Genomic DNA, 9,243 nt, shown 5'->3' on the forward strand with positions numbered 1-9,243 from the left:
CCCTCCCGGGGCAGCCCCTGCGGCCAAGGGCGGCTCCCACTATGGCAGCTCCAGAGTGTCTGCAGGTGTCAGCAGGGGAAGCCACCAGACACCGAGAAGCACAAAGATTAGCCTGCACCAAATATAAACCTAATGTGACTGCTAGCATATGCCACACTTAGATGGAATTCTCAAGCTTAGCCCGCGTTGCATCTAGATAGAAATGATTGTTAGCAATACCACACCTAGATGGAATTTCAGAAATGTGATTCTTAGCATGCACCACAATTAGAATTATGAACCTAGCTTGCGCAGCATCTAGATAGAAATATGACTGTTAGCATGTACCGGACCTAGATAGAATCCCACAATTGCAAGGACAGCAATGCCAACTAACAAACCAACAATTCCATCCCTCTGCATACATCTCTCAAACTATAACCAAACACAACCACAAGCCTTAAACGCAGCAATCCGCACAAACTTCACAACAATGCAACAACAAACTTGCACAACAGCACACGACTACGGACCATAAAACACCCCGAGCACAGCCGACGGACCCACCGGGCTGAGGCTGCCAACAGCACATCACTGCTCTCTTGCACTTTTCCAGCTTATTCCCACTAACCCACCCCCTTCTCCCCTTTTTCAGAGCGCCAGGGGACCACTTCGGTGGTGATGGTGCGCGGTACAAATGTCCTTTAACATTAACATGAAAGGACTGGGGAAAAAGGCAAATCTAGACCAATATTTGCTTTAACAAAAAGCAAGATGAATAGACTTGGTTGTACACAAAAGATAACGGATATTCTGTTTGGGAGTACCACAAGGATATGGGACAATTTAGACCCAGGAGATGTTACCATTGTGAGTAGTTTCTCCCTGAGGGCTGCACGTTAGTAACTTTTTGGTTAGTGTTCCCTTTTGTCAAGCCACCCCCCCCCCCCTCCCTCCCCTGGCCATTTTTCCTTCCCTGTCCGGCACCCTCTTAATTATAAGTGGATTGGACCTTTTGGAGTGATCAGGTGAACATACTAGGAAACGAGGCTTGCTGTCTGCTCAGCCATCTTTTTTTTAGGACTGCACGCCCATAACTTTTCCTTCCTTTTCTGGTGCCCTCTTTTTTTTATTTTTGTCTTTTTTTTTTTTTTTCAATTCCTGCGCCTGTGTTCCCCTCCTCCCCTCCCAAGCGGGTTGGTCGTCTGGTGTGGTCAGGTGACCAGAAGTTCCCACTGAGCAGCTCCACTCTGGTTTGCCTGGGACACCCGATGCTGAAACCTACAGCGACATACAAGCCAAGTGGTGTGGGCATTTAAAACTCAACCACTCTTATCTATCTTGTGTGTATATACTTCATCTAGCCTAGTTGTGTTAGCGGCTTTCTCCAGCATGGGGTATGGCATGGATTCACATGCTCATGAATATTCCCAGTCAGGCTGGGAATCCTCAGTAATAGAAAGTTTCACTTTCAAACTGTCTTCTCCTATAAACCAATCCCTGAGCTCTGGGTCATAACTGCACCAGCCAATGACTACCCTCTCCAGCCATCTTCAGATTTTTACCGCTCCTTCGAGTGTTGGTAGTCCTCGTGTTTTGCTCAGAGCTTTTCTATGTTTTTGCACTTTCTTGATAGTTTCTATTTTTGTCAAGTAGCGCCAGTGTGCTCTTTTGTTCCTTTGACCGGAAAGCAGGGATCCTTTTGTCGGTGTCTCAATTCCCCTGAAGTGCAAGAATTGTAGAGCTCCTTATATAGAGTTGCTATATTGGAGGCAGTGCTCCTGTGCCCCAAACAATGGGTAAATGGGGGTGTGGGATTACTACGATATTGGCCCCCTAGTACAAAAGTGTTATGTTCTGTTGTATCAAAGTATTTTAAGAGATGTAGTCCACCTCTTATGCATTTGTGCCATTAGGTCTCTATCACAGTGGGTGCCGACATGTGTTTTGACCACTTAAGGGTCTTTATCAATGCAATTGTGATTTAGTCCTGAACAATGGGTTTAGGTGGAGTGTTGCCAGTTGTGGTTCAGTGCACTGAATAGTGCTTTGTAACGGCGTAGTGCCCAATGTCTCGTTCTCGTTCCGCGGTTATGAGAACAAGACCTCACTCGGTCACTAAGCCACTGTTGAGGACTAATCACAATTCCCTTCATAAAGAACCTTGAGTGGTCGAAGCACGTGTTGGCACCCATGTTGAAAATAAAGACCTAATTGCACAAATACCTAACGAGTGTACTACATCTCTTAAAATACTGTGATACAACAGAAAATAGGAATTCTCCATATCTATCACCTTTGTACTAAGCACCAATATCGTAGGAATCCAGCACCTCCTCCCCCTGGATATGGGGGATGACAACAGCGGTGACATTTCTCTGCCGCCGAGGCCTTCTCCTCCCTCCCCCGACTAAGCGGGGTCATTCCACACCATTGTCGCCATTGTCTGAGCACTTCAGCTGATGCCTGAAGAGAACAAGGAGGAAGGTTTCCCTTACCAACGACGTGAGGCCAAAAGGAAGACCATTCTGGTGGTACCTCTCCTGGATGACGTTTGGGATGAGGGGCTGGCACTGATGAGAAACCCAGCCTCTGTCACAGCAAAGAGGGATAGGCTGGAGAAGAAGTGCCGGAGTCTGCAGTATCTATGGTCGCAGCTTCCCCAAACTCTGTGGTCTCGGCACAGCGATGGTCTTCTAATCCCTCATCTTTAGCATCTGTTCCCCCCAGACAGCGAGGGGAAGCAGTTGGACGCCAATGGTAGGAAAGTGATCTACTCGATGGCGTCGACGGTCAAGGCAGCAAATGCACTTGTGTTCCTAGCCTAAGTCAGGGAGCTGTGGTATTAGATGGCCCACTGCTGGAATTTCTACCTGATAAGCCTGTCGAGGCACTTGAAATCCTCCAGGAAGGCGAGGCGGCATCGAACCATGCCATTACTGTGGCACTGGCCATCATGGACATGGGGTTCTGACAGATGGGGGAACAGTGTCTGCCTCAGTCCTCGTGGCTAGTTGAAGGCCACCAACCTGTCAAGAGGTCCAGACGAGGGTACTGGACATGCCCTTGAACTGGGACAACCTTTTTGGGAAAGCTGTTAACTAATCATTGCAGGCCATGAAGACTGACAGACGGCCTGTGCCCTGGGCACTCTTCAGCATCGTCCATCCTTTCGTGCCTCCAGCGGAAAATCGGGCAGATCATTGAAGGGGTTCGGTGGAGGGTCCTCCTTGTACTTTCAACCTTCCCGGTCCACGACCTAAGAGGCCTACAGGGGCCGCTGTAAGGCTTTCGGTGGAGGTCGCTGATGGTGTTCACAAGGTGGCAAGTTTGAACTGGCCAGGCTGTTGGGCGTCCACCCATGCACCCCGGTGGGAGGCTGGCTGGCAGGCTACGTCAGCGAGTGGGGAAAATATCTCCACAGACTGACTGGTGCTGGACACACTCGTCCATGGACAATCAATTTCCAGCAGAAGTGGCCCCGGATACCACCAGTGGTTCTGCAGGAGCAACACATCCCTCAGTTCCTGCATGAAGTATGGGCCATGCTAAAAAAAAAATAAGCTGGGCATAGAGCTGGTTCCAAAGTGACTCTGGGGCTCCGGAGTCCACTCCAGATAATTTAGTAAAGAAAACCATCGCTGAGTCACTCAGCAGGGAGCTTCGCCAGGATCAAGTGGACAGCCTCTTCCTCAAATAGGGCACACCCTGGATTAATCGGTTTGCAACAGCGACAGATTCCAAATGCCAGATTCGCCAGCAGGTTCCACCAGCCAAGGAGCATGGGGGTGTGTCCTCTTGCCGTGGGCAGGCTTGTTCCTGTACATGGTCCCCTGTTGCGAGTCATGAATCAACTTGAATGTTGCTGCAGTGTTGCCTCCGGTTGAGCTGCTGGTGATCGTGGAACTGCTCGCCAGAGAAGGAGGTGCAATCCTACATAACGACCCAGGATTGCTGAACCGGAAGGCCTGGCTCCTGCAGCTTTAGAGTTCGGAGGGTGTGAGCTGCCGGTGGACTGCAGGGAGGTCCTTGCCAGAGCGTCACCGATTCTTCAGTGATATGGGCACAAGTGGAAAAGTTTTGCAATGTGGTGCCAGATGCAGAAGACTAACTGAGGGTCTCGGCTCTGCAGTCTTCTGTACTTGTCCTTGGCTGGCGCATGCCTCTATAAAGGTGCATCTAGCGGCGATCTGCTACACCAGGTGTCCAGGAGGGTCTTCTCTTTGGTCCCACTGTCTAGTCAAGGAGTTCCTAAAGGACTGTTTTGATTGATCCTGCTGGTGAAGGCCCCAGTGTGGGAACTCATTATGGTGCTGATGAGGCTCGGGCCCCTCAAGTTCCTTTCGTGGAAGACTGCTTGTCAGGTCTGCCCTTTTGAAGGAGTGACAATGGCCCACCAGACCCCCTAAACCTGCAGGCCCAACAATCTTTCTTGCTACAAATATCAAGCTGGCAAACCCAAGGGGAAAGGTTAAGTGGAGAAAATAACAAATGCAGAATCTTCTCCTGCTCTCTTCCTGACTGGAATCTTCAGTAGAAGACCTATAACAGATGACCCAGATTACTCCTAATTTGCAGCTATCTAACTCTGTCTGCAACTCAAGCTCCCCTCAGTACTGCTGTCTATGCTGTAAAGCTGATGGGCTTGTGGATGATCTGACTGCTCACAACATTGTAGATACACTCAGATCTGTTGCTTCTCTGCTGCTTCTTGCGTAGATTACTGTACGTGACTGGGCCTTTTGAATTAAACAAGAATTAGGAAATGTTAGCTGTTTGGCACGGAGCCGACGCACTTTGCGGTTCTCCTTTTACTTGGGGCTAAAGTCTGTCTTTGTAACGCGGATGCAACTTCAAACAAAGAAATTGTCTTTCAGCTCCCCAAGGGAATGCATATTGCCAAACGCTACTGAATACTAGTGTTAACGGATGTGAAGTAACATTCGGGAAGTGTGCATGTAGCGATTACAGGTGTCTTCTAATGCGCTTGGAACGTAAACTTAGCGCCGTGACTCCGAAATGAAAAATCACTCTACTTTAGGTGAACTGTTATGACATTAGTTAGTTTAGTAAATCAGCCACGACACGGACTGGCCGCAAGCTTGTGTTAGTTAATCGTGCAATGTGCTTAACTGGTAGTTTTCGCTCGTGATTAATACACGGGCCAAGTGAGTGGCTTCTGAACAAGTAATTACCACTGCGTTACTCTGTACTTTACTGATTACACTGTGCTATCAAGATCCTTGCTTTTCTAAATTCTGGAAATCTAGTCTTTACTTCAGATTAAAAAATGAATGCCCTAAGCTTAGTCTCTTGCTCAGGTTTCTTTTCTCAGCTGCTGATGGTTTTGGTCATGGATAGAACTGCTTCCTTAGCCTTCTCAGTGTCTTGAAGTCTTAAAAATATTTCTCATTGAATACGTTTCCTACAACTGGGAATTTTAACTTTATTTACAGGAGCTACAAGGGCTATGACCTGCTCTGAAACAAACGTTGATGAAAGGCAGTTTAGAATTCTACGAATTCCAAATTACATCACAAACAGCCTTAGCCAATCATTGCTGTAGATTTGACCCTCCATTTTGCCTGGGGAAACAAAGGCTTCCTGAGGGAAGAACATTAAGGAAACATTTCTCCAAACCAACTCAACCACCCAGCACCAATGTAATCCTCCCTTGCTACTCCTCCAGAGTGAATGCTTGAAGTGCTGACTATAGCATGGACCCTTGACAGTATGGCAAAGGAAATGAGAAACTGACACTGCTTTGCTTGTGGCCATCACCTCTGCCAGGAGGGTAGGTGAGATCCAGGCCTCCTTATCTGACATTTCACGACCTGAGGGTGGTGCTGTGGACGCACCCCTCCTTCATGCCAAAGGTTCTGTCGGAATCGCACCTCAAGTCTTTGGTGTTGCCTGAGTTTTTTCCAAAACATTTGTCGCCAGTTGAAAGCACTTTGCACTCGCTGAATGTGGCTTGTGTGTGGAAGTTCTATGTGGCATGCCCCAAGAGTTTCCGGAAGATGTCTCAACTATTTGCGAACTTTGATCCTGTGAACCATGGGAAGACCTTGTCCAAGGCTTCCATTTTCAGGTGGCTCTGCGGCTGCATCACACACTGTCACTGGTTGGCAAACTGACTGCTTCCCGCCCGTCCGAGAACCCATTCCACCAGAGTGATTGCTGCAACAACATTGTTCCTGTCTGGTGTGCCCCTGCTGGACATCTGCAGCGTTGCTATGTGGAGGTCCACACACACCTTCTCAGGATTATACTGCGCCGACCGGGATTCCAGAGAGGAGTCCAAGGTCGGCCAAGCGGTGCTATGCAACCTTCGCTTGAAGGTGAGCCTGTTCTGGAGATGAGTATTTGCTTCTGGTTGTGTATTGCTATGTATTTATTCATGAGCATGTGAATCCATGCCAAACCCCATGCTGAAGATGGAACAAGTTACTTACCTGTAACTATTCTCCAGCATGGGTCTGGCTTGGAGTCGCATGCAAACCCTCCCTCCTGTGGCTCTTGTTGGTCATAGTGCCACTTTGTGCTACCAAATCTGAAGATGGCTGCTAGAGGAGGGGGAAGCCATTGGCTGGGAGCAGTGTGAGCCAGAGCTCAGTGATTGGTTTATAGGAGGAAGACAGTTTGTAAGTGAAAGTGAAACTGGGTTTTCTTTTACTGATGATTCCCAGCCTGATGTAATATTCATGTACATGTGAATCCATGCCAGACCCCATGCTGGAGAACAATAGTTACAGGGAAGGAACTTGTTTCTTCGTTGCACTGCTCAAGTTTAATTGAAGTGAACTTTCATTATACTGATTGAATTCAAGGGAGTTTTAAACATTGGGTGCATTTTCCCCACTAATGTGTACTTTGAATATGTTAGATGGACTTTGGGGGTAGGAAATGTGATGCACTAAGATGGACCTTGAGCGGTAGGATCTGGGACGATTGTCTGTCATGGAGTAATCCATGTCCTGCTCCCATTTACTCTTAGCTGCTAATTCCCCACATTGATCGAGTTGCCTGTAGGGCAGTGTATAATCTAGCGATCTTATGTCCCCCCCCCCCCCTCCTCCCTAATGTTAATAGGGTCTGCATCAGTGAATTTGCCTCTGGTTCCTTCGGAATACTATCCCATAGTGCAGCGAACCTCGGACATATCCTTGCATATGCTAAAAAGTGACCTGGCAGCATGCCATATGTCGATTTCCACTGCTTAAACGTCACTGCCCGGCTTCAAAAAGATCCCTCAATGCTCTACAACAACCTCCTATCAAGCGCGGCCAGCCCCACAGACTTCCAGGATAATATCAGTTGCACGTCAAACCCTATGGGCAAATCGGTGCTGTAGGGACCTTCCACCTTCAGCTGATTCAGCAATTTCCCCATAGCTCTTGTATTACCATGAACATGATGGAAGTCCTGTCAACCCCCTTGGGATGGCTTGCCGGAACTGTGCCCCTCCCCAATAGACCCTTAATTTCTCCCTCTGGTGAGGAGTCCCATCTGGCCACTGATTGCAACTGAGCCGTGAAAAAAGTACCTTTCAAAATCTGGTAAATTCAGTCCCCCATCCTCACATCAGCGTTGTAGCGTCTTCGGGGCTACCCTACGCCTCCCTGTTTTCCATAAGAGCTCGCCTATTTTCTCATCTAACAATTTAAAGAATACTTTCTTGATCGTGTAAGGAATATTCGTGAAACATTTTTTGTAGCCCAGGGAGCACCACCATCTTGCACAGTGCTACTCGACCTTTCAAAGAAATGGGTTGCATCTTCCAGAGCTGGATGAAATCGCAGATGCCTGATAGCGTCCTTCCTGTGTTATAAACACACGTGTCTTCCACTGTATTTGCCCCCCCCCCCCCCCCCAGTACTTAAACGATTCCCCTTCCCATTTGAGACCCCAGTCTGGCAAGTCGTGTACTTGCCTCTGGCACAGAGCCACCATGGGGAAACAGTACTGATTTGTCCCTGTTGATTTGAAAGCCTGATAGCTTCTTAAAATTGTCTAGGATCTCCAATACAATCTAATCATTCTCCAAAGGGTTGTTAAAGTACAATAATACGTTGTCTGCATATAAAGATGTTATGCAGCACCCCCTCCTACCTGAATCCCTGTTTTCTTAATGTCTATCCGGCAATAACGAGCCAGCAGTTCTTACGCCAATGAAAAAACAAAATGGGTGACAGCGGGCAACCCTGTCGTGTGCCTTTCTAACCCCCATCGTGAAGACACCAAGTCGCCAGTTCTGACCTGCACCATAGGACCTGTATATAGAAGTTTCAACCAATCCTGCGTTCGTGCTGCAAAGGCCTCCAGAACTTAAAATAACCACGCCCACTCCTCCGAATCAAACACCTTGACCGCTTCTAGCAATGTAATGGCCAATTCCTGTCCTGACTCATGACATGATTGAATCGATGCAGGCTCATGCTTGTATTTTGCACCTCTATAAAACCCCATTAATCCGGATGTAAAAGGCCAGGTAACACCCTAGCCAGCCTAGTCGCTAGCATTTTTCCCAGGATTTTAGCATTGACATTATCTTGAATATTGTGAGATAGGCCTGTATGATGCGCACTCTGTCGGGGTCCCTGCCCCCCTTGAGTAAAACCACAATAACCTGTCGCATGGTTTCCAACAGAGAACCTGTCTGGAACGCAATGCCATAAACCCTTTAGTTGGGGCACCAATAGATCTGCAAACATCTGATGCAATTCCACCGTAAACCCATCCAAGCCCAGCGCTTTATCACCCTGCATGGATTCGGTGGCATGCAAGATTTCCTCATCTTCAATAGGTGCCTCCAGCTCCTCCCTAAGGTCATCCACCAGTCAGGGCAATTTCGCTAGAGCCACCCGATCCTCTGCTTTCTGTCAATTATAGGTACCCTCACTGGGTATACAAGTGAAACACTTTATTTTCAGTTGGAATACCGCTATATCACCATTCTGATCTCGAATCTGGGTAATTAATGATTTTGGGTGTTCTTGCTGTATAAACCAGACTAATAGACGACCCGCTTTATCTCCTTCCTGATGCAGTTTAGCAGTATATTGGGCATATTCAAATTTCAATAAGAATCCTGTGTAGTCTGATGGGCATTCAATTTCTCTGCCAATTTTTGTCCTACAGGGATCCTTTCCCTAACTCTTCTTGTAAGTGCTGAATTGAACGTTCTACCCCAGGGAGGGAATCCCCTAAAGTTTTTCGGACACCTGCTATCTTTGAGATGCACAATCCCCTCAGTGTCACCTT

Source organism: Ambystoma mexicanum, chromosome 11 (assembly GCF_040938575.1).
Source record: "Ambystoma mexicanum isolate Mex_15411 chromosome 11, UKY_AmexF1_1, whole genome shotgun sequence".
In the NCBI taxonomy this organism is placed as follows: Eukaryota; Metazoa; Chordata; class Amphibia; order Caudata; family Ambystomatidae; genus Ambystoma; species Ambystoma mexicanum.